At 37.4% G+C, this 7,780-nt stretch overlaps 1 protein-coding gene across 2 annotated transcripts in view; it reads right to left on the reverse strand.

The window, feature by feature from the left end:
* The window catches only part of LOC311430658 (ATP-dependent translocase ABCB1-like), a 53,423-nt gene extending 46,003 nt beyond the window's left edge, over positions 1-7,420 (reverse strand). Inside the window, exon 1 of one of the 2 annotated variants that reach the window (XM_084507445.1) lies at positions 7,279-7,420. The gene's annotated coding sequence lies outside the window, so the exon portion shown is untranslated. Of the gene's footprint in view, positions 1-2,468; positions 2,625-7,278 lie in introns of those variants that run through there. The other variant, XM_084507444.1, reaches the window with a different exon arrangement.
* Between the last annotated feature and the right edge of the window lie 360 nt (positions 7,421-7,780).

The raw sequence follows: 7,780 nt of genomic DNA on the forward strand, positions 1-7,780 counted from the left end.
CAGGAAGAATAATACTGGGACGTGTGAATTAGGTTTTTTTTTGTACTTAGGAACATGGTTTATTGGGTAATAATGGTGATAGGGGGATGATTGGACCAGATGATCTTGGAAGTCTTTCCCAACCTTAATGATTCTATCAGTCTATAATGGAAGGAGCTGCAAATCTGGCAATGGGCAAATGGGCAAGGTGATGGAGAGAAGGAATGCAAGGAAAGCTCAGTTCTGTGGACCTGAAGCAGGTTTGTACATACTGTAATTTTCAGAAATATGGTACTTTGGAAACAGAGCCTCCATTTAAAAGTAAAGTTCAAATGAAACAGAAAAGCAAAACCAGATGCCATTATGGAATTAGCTCTCTTTGTACAAAAAAAGATGCATAAGAGCAACTGCAAAACAGAACAAAATAAAAACTTCCTTTATGGAGCACCAGTGGGACTGCAGGAGAGCAACAAGGTGAAACTGGAGAAAAAGAGGCAAAGATACGAGACAACAGGATAGAATCCATAAATTCTTTGATGGTTTGCTTTGCCAAACTAAAGAAAATGAGGAGGAAGAACAAAACTACAAAACATGATGAATGTTTCTCACTGCATCTTCTCCCCCTTTCAGCAACAAAGACTAGGGACAGTCTGCTGTCTACCCATGCCCTGCAGATATTGCAATATTGCCAATGGGAATGGCCAATTACTACATTAGTGCTGGATGGTCATGGAAAGAACCCTAACTACCACTATAGTTGTGATGTTCATTGATACCATAGTAAGAAACACTTTCGTAATAAAATTAGTCCCAGCTTCAACTCAGAGAAGGGGGAAAATGATAAATGTTGTTTTATATGCATGAAAGGATGTTCAAGCACCTGTAATTGAGATTTCTGCCTGCAGTGAAATAGCTGCCAAGTTCAGGAGTACAAGAGTTCTTTCTGAGGATAGGAATGGGAGTATCCCTCTTGTAAGCAGCAGGGAATTATTGGCAGTGCCTCGCTGAAACAAAATGCGTTAGCTACAGATTTTGCTACGGATGTTTCTAGAATTGGTACTGACCAGTGGGAGGTAAGGGTGGAGTGATTCCTGCAAGTCACTGATGCTTTGTTATTAAGAATCCGGAGGAAGTAAAACAGTAGATATTTGGGTAACAGAATTTCCTCAAGTTTTGTATGTCTGTAAATTGAAATGTGGAAAAATAGAAGTTGTGTATTAACTGAAGGTCCAGACCCTTCTTCACAATGAAAAAAATATCAACACCCACAAGGAACAGAGGAAGGGCTCCAACCCACCATCTACAGCTTACTGGAAACCAAGGTGCTAATGCAAAGACCTAAATTTTTAACTCTGCATTTAGCCCAGTGTTAAAAGCAGAGGAAAAAAAAAAAAAAAAAAAAAAACAAAAACACCTAACAGTGGATTTTAAATACTTAAATAAAGCACTAAGAAGAATATCTCAGTGACATTTCATTACTGACTTGGCCAATGTTTTCTTTGCAATTCCACTAGCTGATCAAAGCTGGTTAAAATAAGCATGTACCTGGAAAGAAAAGCAACATTGTTTTATTCAAGTACTGCAAGACTTTCAGATCAATATATTGAATGTGGATGAAATTATCGTTAAAATGTGTTACACCGTATCATAGATGGATATGTTGGTACATGGAAAAAACTGAAGTGAAAGTAGAGGAAACTACCTAAGAGGCAGGCAGCATTATTCAAAACCCAGGCTGTAAAGTTAATCATCAAAAACTCACAAAACTCAGTTGGTACAATCTGAGGTGAAATATTCAAGAATAGTATTAGATCAGGAAAGGAGGACAACAGTGGGATTATTAAAGGGTAGAACTCCTCGTGAGAGTCCCCACCCCCACAGGAATTAGTGTAGTAGACTGAGTTTCAGAATTGGTTAAGTTCTCATGAGAACATCCTTACATTTGCAGAAATCAGTAAGCCACTAATCAAACTAGTGAAGAAATATCACGAATGAGAACAGAAGGAAGAACAGCAGAGCAAAACCACACCAGTTCAGAGCCTGGCTGTGGGCTACATGCATTACTGTAAGCTGTTTCATATTCAGCTAACCGCTACTGATCTAGATCTCAGGACCCCACTATTTCAAGAACACAAAGCAATAAGAAGAAAGATACAGCCTTTGTTTTGTGAGTCTTAAGATCAGTGGGAAATAAATTTACTCTATATGAAAAGACAAGTTTAGCACTGACATAGGCACATGAGCTTACGGAATATATCTCTAGGTGCTGTTTTGCAGTAGTACCTATCACAGCTGCCCTGCTAACGTACATAATCACTGGAAAAGTACAAACCGGACATGTATCAAACCTGAGGTTAGCTAGATAGACACTGGCTTTCATAAACTAAGAACTTTCTGTAGAAGACAACAAGGTTTTAGCACCAACTCTATATGGTCCGTTAACCAGTGGGAGAGTGTAAAGTGCCCTTTACTCCTTATGTGTTGCTTACCTGTCAAGTGCTTTCAGATAAAAGCTCTGTTGCTGACTTTGTGCCACAGAATATTCAGCATGGTTCATGGATGGGTCCGGTTTTTACTGGAAACTTGGAAAATCCTTTATAAGATATGCAGCAACTCATAAAATACAGTGGCTTCCTTCTGCAGAGTAGCTCTGCAGAAGCAGCAGAGCTAATGAGCTCTGTTAACAATGTTAAAAGAGAAATCTAAAGGAAATGACCTAGCTTTGTACGTAGTTTCAGACTGGGTATATCCAGCTTTAACTATTTGGCTACCAATTTAGAACAAAAATTACCTACAAACACAGGATTTTAATCTGGGAGTCTACCAGATTAAATCACAGCCTGACCACAGTTCCAAAACAAAAACAAACCAACCAAACAAACAAAAAAGAAAGAAAAAATAAAAGGAGAGGAAGAAAAATGTGGAGCTCACATAAAAGCAAACCAAAAGGAAAAATATAGACGTAGAGAAGTTGGTGTATGTAGTAAAGCAGATGCCCTTCCTAAGGTTGTGGTCATCCCAATAGGTATAAACTTTGAAGAAACAGCAATTTTGAAAACAAAACAAAGAAAATAGTAAGAAGTAAGTTATCAAAGATGTAGCCACTTTAAAAGATGCAAATGAGGGAATTGAGGGGCGATCACCTCTAGAAGCTAGGAGATGGGTGAAGCACAGAGGGGGGCCATACCTTCTAAAAACGACCAGTGTGGTATGGGCAGATAATAAACACTTGCAGATGGAGAACATTATATACACTTCAGGCCGATTTATTTCAATAAGGGCATGAACAAAATCATCTAGGAGCAGCTCAGATGCAAAAGAGAGTGGTAGAAGATGGCTGGCTGGCCTAACATTAAAACAGATGGGCACACAATTGCTTAACTTTTGCGATGGTGAATACCCCACTTGGAGGAAAAAGAAAAATACCACTAAAATATTTGAGAATTCAAGAACCACATGCTAAGATACAAATTGAGTACAGTAGACCACAGCTCAATCAAAGCTTAAGTCTCAGCTTAATCCCACCTACTATGCAAAATGGTATTAAATATTGTTTGCTAGTACTAGATCCACTGACAAAATGGACTTGAGACAGCACCAATACAGAAAACTACTGCAAAGCCTACCACAGTGCAGGTATCTAATATTTTCCAGATGGGATTTAAACCAATAAATTGCTTTGGAGCAAGGAATGTATTTCCCAGGGAAAAATTCCTGAAGGAATTATGTGGAGGCTTAGGAATAAAACAAAGGTTCCAGATTTGCTGAGAACTCCTAATTCAAGGTGAGCTAGCTGAATGAACCAATGGAACTATAAAAATAGTGTTAGGCCAAATGGAGAAAAGTTACAGAAAAGTTTGGGATACTGCATCACCTTGGCATTTTAATGGCCTGTGAGCCATAACAACTTCTCACAAGTTCACATGATTTAGAAGTATGCCTGGGAGGAAAAAAAAATAAATTGAATGGCAGCCTAATGTTTTAAGTGAGGAACGGATACAGACCCTAAGCAAACATTGGAAAGAGGTTAATGTTGTTATAGCAACTCAACTGGGAAGAAACACTCAATGCATGGATAAACAAACAGGGACAAACCACTACTCTGCAGAATGGCAAGTAGGATGGAAAATAACGTTCCATATTTATGGAACATTATATTATACAATGTAAACAGTAAATGGGATAGACCAGCTCCAATTATAAATAAAGCAGGACCTTAAGCATATGACATAAAACTCCAGAACAGGAAAATACCTATATAGTTCCAGGTTTAATGTTATTATGGAGAGGTGAATGAGTTAATGAAAAGGAATGATGTTATATTATAAATGCTGCTATTAAAATTTAACAGTAAGGTGTATGTGACGTCTCACCAAAGTCATTATCAGTGGAAAGTCTATTAAAAGAAGCATAAATTAATTGCTAGTCTATGTCTCAGTGTGGTTTATGTTTTTGATTTTATTATTTATTTTATTAGATTAAAAAATGTGAATATTTATGTTACATGGGAAGAGTAGGAACACTGCTTTTTATTGATAGCAGACCATAACTCTAGTGACAATGGAAATGTTTCTTTTTTCCTTTTTCTTTTTTCTTTTTTTGCTTTTTCTCCCCCTCCCCTCTTTTTCCCCTTTTCTCTCTCTCTTTTTTTTTTTTCCCCCTTTTCCTTTTTTTCTTTTTTCTTCTTTTAATCAGAGACCATAAGAGCTTTGGACACACATCTCCACTACTTTAAAATTATGGGAGGTAAGTGTGAAACTAGTCACAGAATCTAATTCATATGAATTCAGATTGTGAATTCACTAATTCACAGAATCTATGCTCTGTGAAGTCAAGAATAATCTTATGAGGTTAACAGATGTCTCTGATTTTAAGAGATCATATTATGGGTGGATGAAGCAAGATACAAATTTAACTTGGAAATTTTATTTCAACTTACTTGGCTGGAAATCAAAATAACCTGCAGTAATTGTGTTGGAACCTGAACAACCACACCAAATGAAATATGAGTGAAAAACACCAGAGATGGTTAAACCAACTACGAAAGTCAAAGCAGAAACTGGAACAAAGAAACAAACAAACAAACAAAAGTCAGAAGTGTCAGTCATAGACTTTTGTTACTCATGTTGCTTTAATTTTTAAACCAAAGATTCTACTCCATTTATTAAAGGGACATTTGTAGCACTGACCCAGAAACAGATCCCATATACTTGAGTGCAACATTCCAAGAGGGATGACAGATACCATTTAGGAGAGAGTAGAAGCTGAGACTCAAATTTTAGACTCCTTTAATGTAGAAACTGTCGTGGTTTAACCCGGCCGGCAGCTAAACACCAAGCAGCCGTTCGCTCACCCTCCCCCTCCCTCTCTGGGACGGGGGAGAGAAATGGAAAGTGAAGCCCGTGAGTTGAGATAAAGACAGTTTAATAAGACAGGAAAATAATAATAACAACAATAATAATAACAATAATAATAATACAATGGTGATAATAGGAAAGTAATAATAATATGTACAAACAAGTGATGCACAATGCAATTGCTCACCACCCGCTGACCGATGCCCAGCCTAACCCCGAGCAGTCCGGCCCCCTCCCCTGGCTAGTCACCCCTATATATTGTTTAGCATGACGTCAGATGGTATGGAATACCCCTTTGGCTAGTTTGGGTCACCTGTCCTGGGTCTGTCCCCTCCCAGCTCTTACTGCACCCCCAGCCTGCCTGTTGGCAGGACAGAGCAAAAGGCTGAGATGTCCTTGGCTTGGTATAAGCACTGCTCTGCAACAATTAAAACATCGGGGTGTTATCAGCACTCTTCTCATCCCAAGCCAAAACACAGCATTCCACCAGCTACTAGAAAGAAAATTCTGTTCTAACTGAAACCAGGACAAAACTTTGCCTAGTAAGTTATCAAACTTGGGGCATATTATATGCAATATTCAAAAAACATGAAGTCATATAATCTTGACAGTTATTTACCTAAGAGTTACTAGTGTCATATGGGAATCTAAATGTGGATAGCATTAGCAAAAATATTAGCGTTATAGAAGAAAAAGTACTGGAATTGGAAAGTGAAAATGGTATTAACATTGTTTTCAGCTTATACTTGGACTCAACCATCAGTTACAGAAACTACTAATAGCACAGTAGATTCTGGGAGCAGTAATCACCAACACACAAGTTATGGGAAAACCAGCGAATGGGGTGGCCTAAGTTTTAACCACTGAAATGCGATTGAACTGTAATTTTAGGAGAAGTGAAGATACTATACAGGAGACAGAGATGGTTACAAGGCAGAATAGCTATTGTCTGAAGTGATACTTCATTCAGTTCATTAGAAGCTAAGTATCATTAGTGACAGCATAGTAATAAATTTGGAAAGGTACTGTAAGAAATGGGGTTGTAGACATTAAGGCTTATCCTACTGGAATGTGGTCTGATGGTATCCCAACTCCCCTCAAATAAAAACAGAATATTACTCCTGCAATAGCAATCACTACTTGTATGTGGAGCCAATTAGCAACAATTCTAGGGTCTATGATAACAGATATATATGGATACCTGCTGTTTTTGTTTGTTTGCTTGTTTTTCTGCATTTTAATAGAAATAGCCAGAAAACAGAGCTCCATGTAGAAAAATAAGTGTGCAACATTTCTCATCTATCCAATCTAAGCATTTGCAATGCTTACCCATATCACACACCAACCAGGGTTCAGCCAGAATTGTAACACTCAGAACGCTACCAACTTGGGATTAACTTGAAAACATTATAACAAAAACATCAGAGAATCACAGCAAATAGTGCAGGAAGCTTAAAAAAAATCACAATAATGAATAGGCACCAGGCAGGAAAAGGTCATGTTATTTTAGAGAATCAACAGCCACCAAGATCAGGAAAGGACACAGAAACACTGACCATGCCACGACATTTTTAGAAGATAGTCAAGTAGAGGTACAAGAATCAGGTGTTATTTTAAGTGTTAATCATTATCTTCTTTAACTGATTTTCTTTTTGTTACAGGCATTGAGTTTCTATCCCATCATTGACAGGAACATTAACTAAAAGGATAGAGACTTGTGATACAGCTTCACAAGGGAGATACAGAAAAACATTTGTAAGTCATTAAATCAGGAAAATAAGACAGAAAAAGTTCTAATCCTAAAAATAACTTAACCTATAGTGGTAGTAGATGAGATCCTCTGCTTGTTTGGAGGAGCAAAAGAGTAAGGAATATAAAGATATCAGAGATCAGCAAGGAAGAAAAGGGAGAAAAGAGTCATCCACTTCACTTCTGTCCTTACTGAAAAGCTCTCAGGTCTGCTCACTTCAACATCAGTGATTCAGGCCTTCAAGAAGCACAGCATTCAATACAGCATACACACATTCAGTTGCAACAAGGTGTATAATGTTCCTGGATGTACAGGGAGAATATCAAGATTTGAACTGCACATCCGTGAGAAAAAAAAAAAAAAAAAAAAAAAAAAAAAAAAATCTTAAGTTTAATTTGTATTGTTTATTGCCTTATCAAATAAGGCCACCAAGTGGCAATGTAAATATTTAAGACACAAAAGGAAAAGTGCAATACCTTATAATAACTTTAGAATGTGCATGAAGAATAATCACAACAAGTGAACACTGATTAAACTTTATTTTATGTGCCCTGACATAAAGTAGTGATCACATTTACAATCTGTAAGTGTAGCTTTCAAAAGCTGTCTTTCAGTGTTTAAGCCATGATGCCTTCAAATACCACATTCCTATTCATTTCAGGCAAGCAACCTAAAACTAAATTGCAGCAAGTTT

The sequence above is a fragment of the Aythya ferina genome (assembly GCF_964211825.1).
Source record: "Aythya ferina genome assembly, chromosome: 2".
Classification (NCBI taxonomy): domain Eukaryota; kingdom Metazoa; phylum Chordata; class Aves; order Anseriformes; family Anatidae; genus Aythya; species Aythya ferina.